The following is an 11,958-nucleotide window of genomic DNA, read 5'->3' as shown; positions in this document are numbered from 1 at the left end:
GGTACATGAGTTCAAGCCCTGCATTGGGCTCTGTGTTGTCAGCATGGAGCACACTTTGGATGCTCTCTTCCTCTGCCCCTCCCCTGTTTGCTCTCTCTCTCTCTTAAAAATAAACATTAAAAAAAAGAAAAAGCACATTAAAAAATATTTTGCCAATGCTACAAAAAACATGTGAACACATTGCTAGAGCCTGTTGGTTCACAGCCTCATATATGAAGATCCTCCCTCCCCCTCCTTATCCCTGTCTCCTGGTTCTCATACCCCGGTGTACCTCCTTTCTCATACTGCATTGGGACTGGCCTGTGAGACCAACAGCATCCAGTAGCAGTGATGTCAGTTTGGAGGCCAGGTTAGAAAGGCATCATGACTTTTACCCCGCTCTCTCAGATCATTCACTCTGGGAGAACTCAGCTACCATGTCATGAGAACCGTCAGACAACCCTGTGGATGAGACCATGTAGTGACAAACTGAAGCCTCTAGCTATGTGATTCCTGTTTCAGAAGTGGATCCTCCAGCTCTGGTCGAGCCTTTAAATAAATGCATTTTTGGCTGACAGCTTAATATTCTCAGCCAGAGCCACTCAGAGAAGCTGCTCCCAGATTTCAGACACTCAGGAATTGTGTGAAATAATAAGGTTATTGTTTTAAGCCGATAAGTTTTTGGAATAATTTGTTATCCAGAAATTGCTAAGTAATATAGGCCCCTAACAGGGAAGAGGCCATGCAAGTGAGAGGCCTAGAAGTTTAAGTTTCATAGGTGTTTAAAAATTTTTTTTTAATGTTTATTTGTTTTTGAGAGAGAGAGACAGAGAGTGCAAGTGGGGGAGGGGCAGAAAGAGAGGGAGACACAGAATCCAAAGCAGACTCCAGGCTGTGAATTGTCAGCACAGAGCCTGATGTGGGGTTTGAACCCACAAGCCTTGAGATCATGACCTGAGCCGAAGTTGGACACTCAACCAACTGAGCCACCCAGGTACCATAAGTTTCTTAAGTTTTATGATAAATAGGTCTCTATGTTAATGCCTAAGTCTACTAGATTGTTGTTGTAGAGACAGCTACCAACAGCTCTGCCGCCAAAATTTGTTCTTTTCTTCCACAGCAGCTGCAATTGGGTCATTCCTGTCCAGTCACAAGGCACATTGTCCGCCTCCTTTGTTGCGGACTGCTTCATGTGACTGAGCTCTTGATATCGGATGGCAGCAGAAGCCTGATGCGCCCTTCTGCACTACGCTTTCAAGGAACTAGTCATTGTATGCATTTCCCACAAGCACAGTGACCTTGGAAGCCACACGTTTAAGATGGCAGAAACTCTGTCCTACCAAGTCCCTGAATGACTTGGAGTTCATGGGGCAGAACCCTTCTAAGCTGGAACACCCCTCTGGACCATTTCGTTAGAAATTAAAGCTTCTATTGTGTTTGAAGGATTATATTTTAAGGTCTATGTTTTAAAATGAGTAAGTCTACTTTAATTAGTTATGATCTTAAAAAATTAGATACTTTATTTTTCCCCTGGAAGTAGCCTTGATGTTATTTATTTGCTAATTTATAAAGCTTTTGTTCTTCTGAAATAAACCTTTTTTTGGATATACTTGGTTTTAAATCCTGGCTCCACCACTTAGGAGCTATGTAATCAGGATAATTACCTCTGAGCTTCAGTTCTTTTCTGAGCTTTACAGTTCCATCTGTAAAATGGGATGATACCTTCTTCATAGCCTGTTATGAGACTTAGTGAGATAATGCTTATAAAACACTGCCTGGAACATAGGAAGACTTCAATAAACAGTAGCAGTTTTTATTGTAATAAGAATAATTTTTATTTAAAGTTTATTTATTTAAGTAATATCTACACCCAACGTGGGGCCTGAACTCATGACACCAAGATTAAGAACCACATGCTCTTCCAACTGAGCCAGCCAGGTGCCCCATTTCTATTATTAATACTACCTATTCAGTGTTTCACTTTGGACAGAGCATAAGGTTTGGAGACATAAAACTTGAGCTCAAATTCTGTCACTTTTGCATGCTGTGACCTTAGATAATTTATCCAGTCTTTCTCCTTCTTAGACTCATCATCTATATTTTTGAATACCTAGGTGCCCTAAATATCTTTACTTTTTATTCTAAGCATATCCAGGAAAGCTGTAAGTCAGACACATAGCAAGTCTGACTGAATGCTTTTGTATTTCTGCGACAGGGGAAGGTGTGACTAAACATGATGGCATGTTCAAGACTAGACTGAACATGGCAGCAGAGCCCAATGAGCAAGAGACCAGGATGGGGAACCCAGAAACTATTTCTACTAATTTTTTTCCAGTTATGAAGATCCATGTCATCCTAGAAGGGAATGTTTGACTTATTCTGAATTATATTCCTGGGTAGATAGGATAATCACCTATCTCCCCTATTGGGGAACTCCTACTCCACTTCCCGTGGCCCTTGGAGCATTGTCAGTTACAATGTTCCATTTTACTTCATCCCCTTCCTCCCTCCACAAGACTAGAAATGTCAGTAAAATCTTCCCTACCACATGGAAAGAGAACCTGTCACAGTAGGGAAGATTGAGCTGGAGTGAGAGTGAGAGAGAGTGAGAGAGCAGCAGTGAGAGAGAGCGTGATTGGATAGCTTGAGCTTCTGGATTTATCTGTGCCTGAAGGCAGATTACTCCCCAGACTTCCAAGCCACATGAGCCAATACAGTTCCTTTTATACCTTGTACATATTTGAGTTGGGGAGTTGTAACTAAAAGTGTCCTGGCTAATACAGGAACTTTTCGCAAAATACAAATACTTCTGAAATGGGACTGAAGCATGTGTGTTCTTTTAAAATTTCTCTGGAGGTGCCTCGATGGCTCAGTTGGTTGAACTTCCACCTCTTGATTTTGGGTCAGGTCATGATCCCCAGGTTGTGGGATTGTGCCCTGCATTGGGCTCCCAATTTAATGTGGAGCCTGCTTGAGATTCTCTCTCTCTCTTCTCTCTGCCTCTCTTCCTTATTCACACACACCCTTTCTAAAATAAATAAATAAATAAATAAATAAATAAATAAATAAATAAATAAAATTTCTCTAAACTCTACCTCCCTGCTCAAGTTAAGAACCACTACTTTTTTTTTTAAAGTGTCTTCACTTTGCATCTGCTTTTGTAAAATGTGTTTTGTTGTTTTCTGTGCATACATCTTTCACTTACAAAAACACCACTTTGTTACATAACCTATTCTGTTTTTTACTTTAAAAAATTATTAGATTTTTAGAGCAGTTTCAGATTTACAGAAAAATTGAGCAGGAAGTACAGAAAGATCCTATATACTCTCCCTGACCCCCAACCCAGTTTCCTTTATGATTAACATCCTGCATTAGTGATTAACTTTTGAACTTTAGCTGTCCTAGAAATAATTAATAGGACAGTATTGTGTGGTAAGGGAGCCTTTTGACCCCCAATAAATGACAATGCTTTTCTATGAATGGAAATAAAGGGGCGTCTTGAACTATGGAGATAGATAACTACAAAATACTATACAAATAGGTGCTAGATGATTTAAAATTTTCTTTTCCTTCTGATTTTAAAATACTTGACTCATCTTTCAAGGAGAAAAAGAACAGAGATCATGAGAAATATCATAGCCAAGTTGCAAGTTCTGTGAATTTATACTTGTGAGAACTAGTTTCAAAGTAAGTTCTCAATTCAATTCTTTGAATTAAATAGAAAAAGAAAACAAGAAGAAAAGTCAGCATCTGAAGAGAGATGATTGAAGTTCTAATGGCGATTACTATGTGAAGATGTCAGAGGGCACCATGACATCCACAAGAAAAAGACATTTCTGTCTTTGCTGGTGAGTCTGTGGGCAAACAGGCATACTACATTTTTGGGGATTATTGGTAAACCCCTGAGAGGCATTGGCAGTATCTGTCAAATTTTCATATGCATCTACCTTCAAATCCAACGAAATTTTGCTCAGTTTTGACTCAACTGGAAGTTATTTCTTCCCCAGAGGAATTGAACTGGATGTAAATCTCACTGAAGGCCTCAGCAGGGGCAGAGCATGAACGTGTGAGTGTGGAAAAGCGGACACTCCCCGGCAATAAGAAGCTGGTCGCAGGTCAGCACAATGTGTTCAAGGAAAGCTAACTCCCCATAGTCATCATCCAGGGAGATACCTTAGTAAAATCTGAACTTTGAGCAAATGAAGATGCAGATTCTTATAATTCTTTTAAGTTTGTTTATTTATTTTCAGAGAGAGGTAGAAAGAAGGGAGAGAGAGAATCCACGCAGGCTCTGTGCTGTCAGAGCAGAGCCTGACTTGGGGCTTGAATTCTTGAAAAGTCAAGAATTTTAAAATCAGAAGTCATGAACTGTGAGATCATGACTCGAGCCAAAATCAAGAGTCAGACGCTCAATGGACTGAGCCCCATGATTTTGAGAATTTTTAATGACTTGTAAGGAAGGAGCTTAGGCAAACTGGTGTGCAGCAAGAATAGTGTTACTTGGAAGAAGATAGTAAAGCCTAGAGTATAAGTGAAATACAGTTAAGAACAGAAACATCTCCCAAGAGTTGACTAAGAACTTCCACCACTTCTTTAGGGAAGAGACACTGGCATATGGTGCACAGAACACCTCTGCAGAGTAGTTATTGTACTACTTGGTGTGGGTATAATTAGTGAACTGCGTGCATTTTTGTGCTGTGATTCAGTAAGTTTGAATTAGTCTACATTGTTTTCATAAAGCCCCAAGCTGTCGATAATGCCCTACATGGTGAACTCAGATGACAGACAGTTGCTGTGAGTTGTTCAGTAAGGTGACCTGGTAGCCTGGGGCCCTCATAGTATGGTGCCTAAGTGTTCTGTGTGGTGTGCTCCCTGTTGCAATGACACTGGGCAAGAAGTAACGTTCATCATGATGACTCTGGCCTCACAAGAAAGGAACATTTTGTGTTTAGCCTATTCTGTTCCAGAAGGCAAGGAAGTAAGTCATATGTTAAAGAAATAGTTTTATATAGTGAGTAATGTTTAAGGTTTCATGCTCTAAAGCACTGGTTCTCTAGACATTGTGCATTAGAATTGCCTAGAGTGCTATTAAAATACAGATTGCTGGGCCCCCCTCAGAGATTCTGATTCAGTAGGTCTGGAATGGGGCCCAATAATTAGCATGATAAACATCCGTTATCTAGAACATTACGGGTTAAATTTCTTATTCCTCATGATGCTGAACTTAAAACTTAAGATGTTATTGCCAAGTGATATGGAAAGAACGATGTTCATTATAACTGTCTCTCTTCCTTTCCTGTACCAAAGGCTCTGGGACCACTTCCTCTATCCTCTGCCAAAGTCCCACCTCCAAATTGGAATCTAAAATGGGGATTCCATACTTCTCTGTTATTAATTTCTCCTTTCCTCCAGTTCCTGGTGCTAACATGTAAAAGAATAATGACGAATATGCAACACCTGGGTGGCTTATTCGGGTGAGCATCCAACTTTGGCTCAGGTCATGATCTCTCAGTTTGTGAGCTTGAGCCCTGCATCGGCTCTCTGCTGTCAGTGCAGGGTTCGTTTCAGATCCTCTGTCCCCCTCTTGCTCTGCCCCTCCCCATTCATACTCGCTCTCTCTGTTCAAAAAAAAAAAAAAAAAAGAAAGAATAATGACTAATATGCAGCAGTATATAAACAACTATGTTTTTAAGAGTTCAAAGAAAGGGCCAATTAAGAAATATCCATGGAGGAATTGAAAAGGAAGCTCCACCTGGACAGAAAGATGTCATCTGGCCAGGCAGACACGAGACAGCATATGTTTCAGACCAAGGCAGCATCTTGGGCAAAGGTCCAGAAGCAGGATGAGTGGAAAGACAGGTCTGGGAGAGGGGTGTGTGCTGGAGAGAAAAAAGAAGGAAGATGGAACTGGTAAGGTGGGACTAGAGGGTCAGGCAGAGCTCAGAGTGGATTTAGTAAGACATGGGTTGGTGCTGAAGGTTATAGTGATTACAGGCTTGTGTCAGGCAGATTAGATAGGCAACGGGGTGTGCAAGATGGCTTGACAGTGGAGGCCACTCAGCAGGCTGTTCTGGAAATTCAAATCTGCACAGGTTCCTTCTTATAGCCTGAAATGCATTTAATTCACAATCTAAGACATCCTTAGAGATTACCTCAGTGAGTCTGGGCAAACTGGGCCACATTCTGGTCTGCCGACTTTCTTATATTTAAGCCTTCTAAGAATCACTTTTACTTATTTTCAATACTTTGTACGTAATTTTTCAAACTCATTTTAAGTAAAGCCTTTTCAGGCTTACACCTATATTCTTTCCATTTTACAGTGTTTGTTATTATTTCCAAAGTAGCCTTTTATTTCCTTGTGCCACCCCACCTTCTCATCCCTCCAAGCCTTTTCTTTCCAGCCTCAGTACGTTCTCTCTTTTCATCATCTAAATCTAAATTATCTTTATATCCTTTTTCTACAGGGCCTAGTTTAGAGGTAAGCATTTCCTTTTGCCTAATAATTAGACTCACAAAAATATACAGGGACAGATGGATTTTAACCCCAATGTTGCTTGCATTTAGTTTATGTCATATATGATTCATCGATGATCTCAGGATAAAAGCAGAACATGTTCCTCATTTGAATAAGGGAATATGAGCACTGTCAACTCTGTTACAGGTGTAACCACATTTCCCTAGGTCATACTGATGACATAGCAGCGTGTGGCTCAGTCTGTACTAGCAAAATACCGAGATCCCAGGCCTCAGATCCTTCACAGAAACTTTAGGGTGTCTGCTTCACAGGGTGTCTTCCTGGCTCTCATCATCCTCATTGGCACTCCGGAGGTCAGCCCTGTGGTTCCCACTACCCTGACACCTCCCTGAGGCCCAACACAGGCATATTTATGCTTACTCCTTAATTCCATTCTTTTTTTTTAATGTTTATTTATATTTGAGACAGACAGAGCACAAGTAGGAGGTGGGGGAAGGGGCAGAGAGGGAGACACAGAATCCGAAACAGGTTCCAGGCTCTGAGCTGTCAGCACAGAGCCCAATGCTGGACTTGAACCCGTGAACTGCGCAATCATGACCGGAGCCGAAGTCAGTAGCTCAACTGACTGAGCCATCCAGGCCCCACCTTAATTCCAGTCTTAATGGCCGTCTACCATTCTTCTTTCCTGGCCTACCCTATTCCGGGGCCCTAAAGCAGTCGTGCTTTGTGCTCAGAAATAGTGGTCTTTATTACTGTCCCTTCTAGGATCAAAGTGCCAGCCAGAAGCTGGGCTGAGCTGCAGTTACAGGGACAGTCACAGCACCGCCTCATAAGCCATCCTCCCTTTGACGTCCTCCAGGTACTCAGATCAAGCATATATGCCCCCAGTCTCTTCTCAGAGAATAAACAGAACTGGGAATTACACTGAAAGATCTCTATAGCTGATTTCATGAATTTAGGGCAGTTTTATCATGGTTTCCACAAAATTTTGTCTTCAGGATGATGAGGCACATTTTTCCATTCCTCCTGTTTCTTTCTCCCCTCCCTAGGTACTGTACACCTGGCCTTACTGGGGCTTTCTGAGGTTCTCATTCAAATCAGTGCAGCTCTGACAGCCCCCAAATACCATCAGAATGTCTACATTTCCAGTGTACAAAATTAGGTCCCATTCATCCATTCAAAATGTATTTTGAACTCTATGTCAGGCATCATTCTTAGACCTTGGGTGATAGCAGTGAATTAGGCAGAAAATCTCTGCTATCAGAGTATTTATGTTAAACAAATAATTTCAGATAGTGGTAAATGCTGTGATGAAAATAATGCAAGGCAATATGATAGGCAGTGGTGGGGATGGTGAGGGAATCCTTGCTGAAGAGATGACAATCTAAGACCTCTATGATAAGAGAGAGGCAGCCATGAGAAGTCCTGGGCAAAGAATACTCTACACAGGAGGAAGATTAAGTGTAAAGACCTGAATCAGAAGTGGAAGACAGGGGCGCCTGGGTGGCTCAGTTGGTTAAGCGTCCGGCTTCGGCTCAGGTCATGATTTCACGGTTTGTGGGTTCATGCCCCTGTTGGGCTCTGTGCTGACAGCTAGCTCAGGGCCTGGAGCCTGCTTCAGATTCTGTATCTCCCTTTCTCTCTGCCCCTCCCCCACCGGCGTGCGCGCGCACACACATGTGCGTGCCTTTACTCTCTCTGTCTCAAAATAAATAAATAGATATTAAAAAAGGATATAATTCACATAACACAAATCTCATAATTTTTAAATGTACAATTTATTGGTTTTAGCATGTCATAATGAGTGCAAACATTACCACTAATTCCAGAACATTCCTGCCACTCCAAAAAGAAACCTTGTACTGTTATGCCCCCAAAACCAGAGACCGCCAGGGAGACTGAGTCACACATGCAAAAGCAAAGGATTTTATATTACGGGCTTATAAGCTCGGGCTCACAGACCTCACCAGCGCAGTGGATCCGTGCTGAGAGCCCCGAACAAACACAGAGTAGGGCCTTTATGGGTTTGGGAAGGGGGAGTTACAGGAAATTGTGACACAGATATAGTGACCCAATCACCATCGCCTATCATTATTGACAGTAACTTTAACCATACATTGTTACTTTTGGTGAGACCCAATCACAACATTTAGAGTGTTAACCAATTACAGAGTGGGCCCAGGACCCTCATGTAGGGCGTGACTAGCCTTCTAGGCCTGCCCTTAGAAATGTTAAGGATGTTAGCTGGCCTTTCCTGATTTGGTGTTACAAAGGTGGTCCCTCCTGCCTTGGGCAATGTGTACCCTTCTATGGTCTAATGATTCTGAGAAACTGACATTTAGGCCTCCAAGGTCAGAGGGAAAATTGAAGCCTGTCATGGAGTCAGTCTGATTCAGACCTGCGTCCTTACAGTACCTGTTAACAGTTACTCCCCTTTCCCCAGCCCTAGGCAAATAGTAATTTGCTTTTCAAATATATGGATTTGCCTATTCTGGACATTTTATATAAATGGAATCATGGAGTCTATTGTGCCTAGTTTTTTTCACTTAGCATATTTCAAGGTCACTCACATTGTGGCATATAGTAATAATTCATTCCTTTTCGTGGCAGAATAATATTCTATTTTATGTATAGACCACATTTTATCCATTCATCTGTTCATGGACAGTTGGGTTGGTTCACTTTTTGGCTTTTGTTCGTAACGCTACTATGAACATCTGTGCACAAGTTTTTGTATGAATCCATGCTTTAATTTCTCTTGGGTATACACCTAGGAGTAGAATTGCTAGGTCATTTGGTAATTCTGCACGTAACTTCTGGAGGAACTAACAAATTCCTTTCCAAAGCCACTCTGAGAAACAGCCATTTTATATTCCAAATGGCAATGTATGAAGATTATAATTTGTCCACATCCTTGCCAACACTTCTTATTTTATGTTTTTGTGATTATAGCCATCCTACTAGGTATGAAGTGATATCTCCTTGTGCTTTTGATTTGCCATTTCCCTAATGACTAATGATATTGTGAGTCATTTCATGTGCTTTTTAGGTATTTGTATACTTCTTTGGAGAAATGTCTACCAAAGTCCTTTGTCCATTTTTATATTGGGTTATTAATCTTTTTATTGTTGAGTTGTAAGAGCTCTTTTTATATTCAGGATTCTTTGCCTTTATCAGACATAAGATCTGCAAAAATTTTCTCCCATTCTATGGTTTATCTTTTCATTTCTTGATAGTATTTTTTTTTTTACCTCATATTAGCTTTTAGTGACCTTATTTAAGGTCATTCTGGCAGCTATGTGGAAGATGGAGAAACCATATGAATATTAGGGAGCAAGAATGGTGGCAGGGAGATGAGTTGGGAACTATTCTACGCTGGGAACCGTATAAACGGTTCTGGCTTTACATCATCATTGTCAGCTCTAGATATGCAGTGCTAGATCAGCTGTCTGAAATGTTGTTATACTTTGTATTATTTTGAGCCCAAGAGAGAAAATTGTGGCACAAATAATATTCATGTGGCTTGTCCATAGCTTAAAAATCATGTAGCTACAAGCAGCTCTGGATTCACTACACCAGTCCTGACCATGGCTACAGATTTTGGAGATCCAAACTGCGAATCTCACCCATAAAAAGTTGCCAACTTTTATTAATAAACTCATATACAGGAATGGAAACTCTTAAAGTCAGGAGGATGTGCCATTTTGGGGATTGAGATACAAAAACAACTCAAAGGCCTGTGCCTGGGACCTCTATCCCCAGTAATGAAGTTTCCTCAGGCAATAAAGAGGAAATTGGAGTAATTTGAAAGTTATCCTTTAGTCTGACTCTAAGAGCAAAGACTTTTAAAAGAAACTCTCTTTGTTCAGGCTGCATGACAAAATGCCATAAACTGGCTGGCTTATAAAAACAGATATTTATAGTTCAGGTTGCTGGGAAGTCCAAGATAAAGGCACCGGCAAATTTGGTGTCTGGTGAGAGCCCGCTTCTTGGCTCATAGACCACCACCTTCTCACTGTGATCTCACATGGTGGAAGGGAGCTCTCTGGGCCCTTTTTGTCAGGGCACTAAGCTCACTCACAAGAGTTCCACCCTCACAATCACCTCCCGAAGATGACCACTTCCAAACACCATCTTATTGGTCATTAGGATTTAAAATGAATTTGGGGAGGACACAAAAATCTACACTAGAAACAATGAGGGCTCAGTGGAGAGACTGGACATATAGAAAGATCAACATAAGTTCTTGGCAACAAGAATGGATATATGCAAAAGGAGTAGGAGGTGTTCTGGAGGCTGATTGTTCATATCAAAGGTATTAGAAGAGGTAAAGATGTTTTTAATTATTACTAGTTTAGGAGTCATGACTAGGCCCATTAAAAAATAAAAGAGGTAAAATCTCTGAGTCTCTGATCACAAGAAACCAAATTTAAGAATGGACTGAGAGCCTCTTCTGAAAAGAGCAGATGAAGAACCCACACTAAAAGCATTGGAGAATAACCTTTTGAAGACCAGGGTGGTTCTACCAAGTAGTCACAAAGAATTTGGACAGATTTGAGGGGGGAAGACCAGGAAGATAAGCATAACATACTCAAGTCATTGTTATATGGGCTTGATTCAGAGACAGTTAATGCAGGTGCAAGTAGGTCTTGCCTATACCTCGAGGGCACATGTCAGAGAAATTTATGGAATTGGCATTCTAAGGGAGGGCTCATCAGAAATGAGAAATAGAAATGGAAGTCAGATAGAATAATAATAGAGTCCAGGCCCAGATTATAATATTTTTTTGTTTATTTACTTATTTGAGGGGCTGGGGGCAGAGAGAGAGGGAGAGAGAGAATTCTAAGCAGGCTCCATGCTGTCAGTACAAGGCTCAATGTGGGGGTCAATCCCCATGACCCTGGGATCAAGCCTTGAGCTGAGACCAAGAGTCGGGTGCTCAACCAACTAAGCCACCCAGGTGCCCCCATGCCCAGATTAGATGTTGGTTTGATGGGAAAATATCTTCCAGGTGGAACTATTCAACATGTGTAGGAGAAAGTAGCCAAGATTTGTTTACATGGTGCAGCTTTTGGTAGCCTTAGAAATTATTGATTTCATATCCCTCGCCAAGGTAGACCTCAATACATCAAACGCCAGAAGAATATGCGAGAAAAGCTATTTTCTGCGCCAGAAGGCAAAGAGAAAATAAAGGAAGGAAGGCTCTCAATTCTAGCCCTGTGTGTGCTAGAAAAGGAGAGGATTCAATTTAAGAAATAGGTTAAACTTTTAGAGATTCTACAGCCTCTGTGGCAGCAGCAGGGTAATAGGCGAGGGGAATGAAGCAGTACAGGCATATACTAGCACATCAGTTAAAGACGTCCCAGCCGCAAATGCTGTTCAAGGCCTGGAATATACCAAAGTAGAGGAAACAGCTAATCAAAGAGCCCAATGGGGAAGAATTAATTCCCATAGACCATGAGAAACACAAACTCTGAAGCATCAACAATAATCTAGTTCAGGAA

The 11,958-nt window shown here is 41.3% G+C and overlaps 2 long non-coding RNA genes across 2 annotated transcripts in view; one reads left to right on the top strand and one right to left on the bottom strand.

Annotated features, from left to right (window-relative positions):
• LOC115292064 overlaps positions 1–1,427 on the top strand; it is a 40,708-nt gene extending 39,281 nt beyond the window's left edge. Inside the window, exon 3 of the long non-coding RNA XR_003908781.1 lies at positions 1,100–1,427. This is a non-coding gene — a long non-coding RNA (uncharacterized LOC115292064). The remainder of the gene's footprint in view (positions 1–1,099) is intronic.
• Positions 1,428–5,701: 4,274 nt separating this feature from the next.
• Positions 5,702–11,958, bottom strand: part of LOC115292065 — a 62,736-nt gene continuing 56,479 nt past the window's right edge. Inside the window, exon 3 of the long non-coding RNA XR_003908782.1 lies at positions 5,702–5,858. This is a non-coding gene — a long non-coding RNA (uncharacterized LOC115292065). The remainder of the gene's footprint in view (positions 5,859–11,958) is intronic.

Source organism: Suricata suricatta, chromosome 5 (genome assembly GCF_006229205.1).
Source record: "Suricata suricatta isolate VVHF042 chromosome 5, meerkat_22Aug2017_6uvM2_HiC, whole genome shotgun sequence".
Taxonomy (NCBI): domain Eukaryota; kingdom Metazoa; phylum Chordata; class Mammalia; order Carnivora; family Herpestidae; genus Suricata; species Suricata suricatta.
Note: the sequence above shows the minus strand (reverse complement) of the source record. Positions and strands in the feature narration are given on the sequence as shown.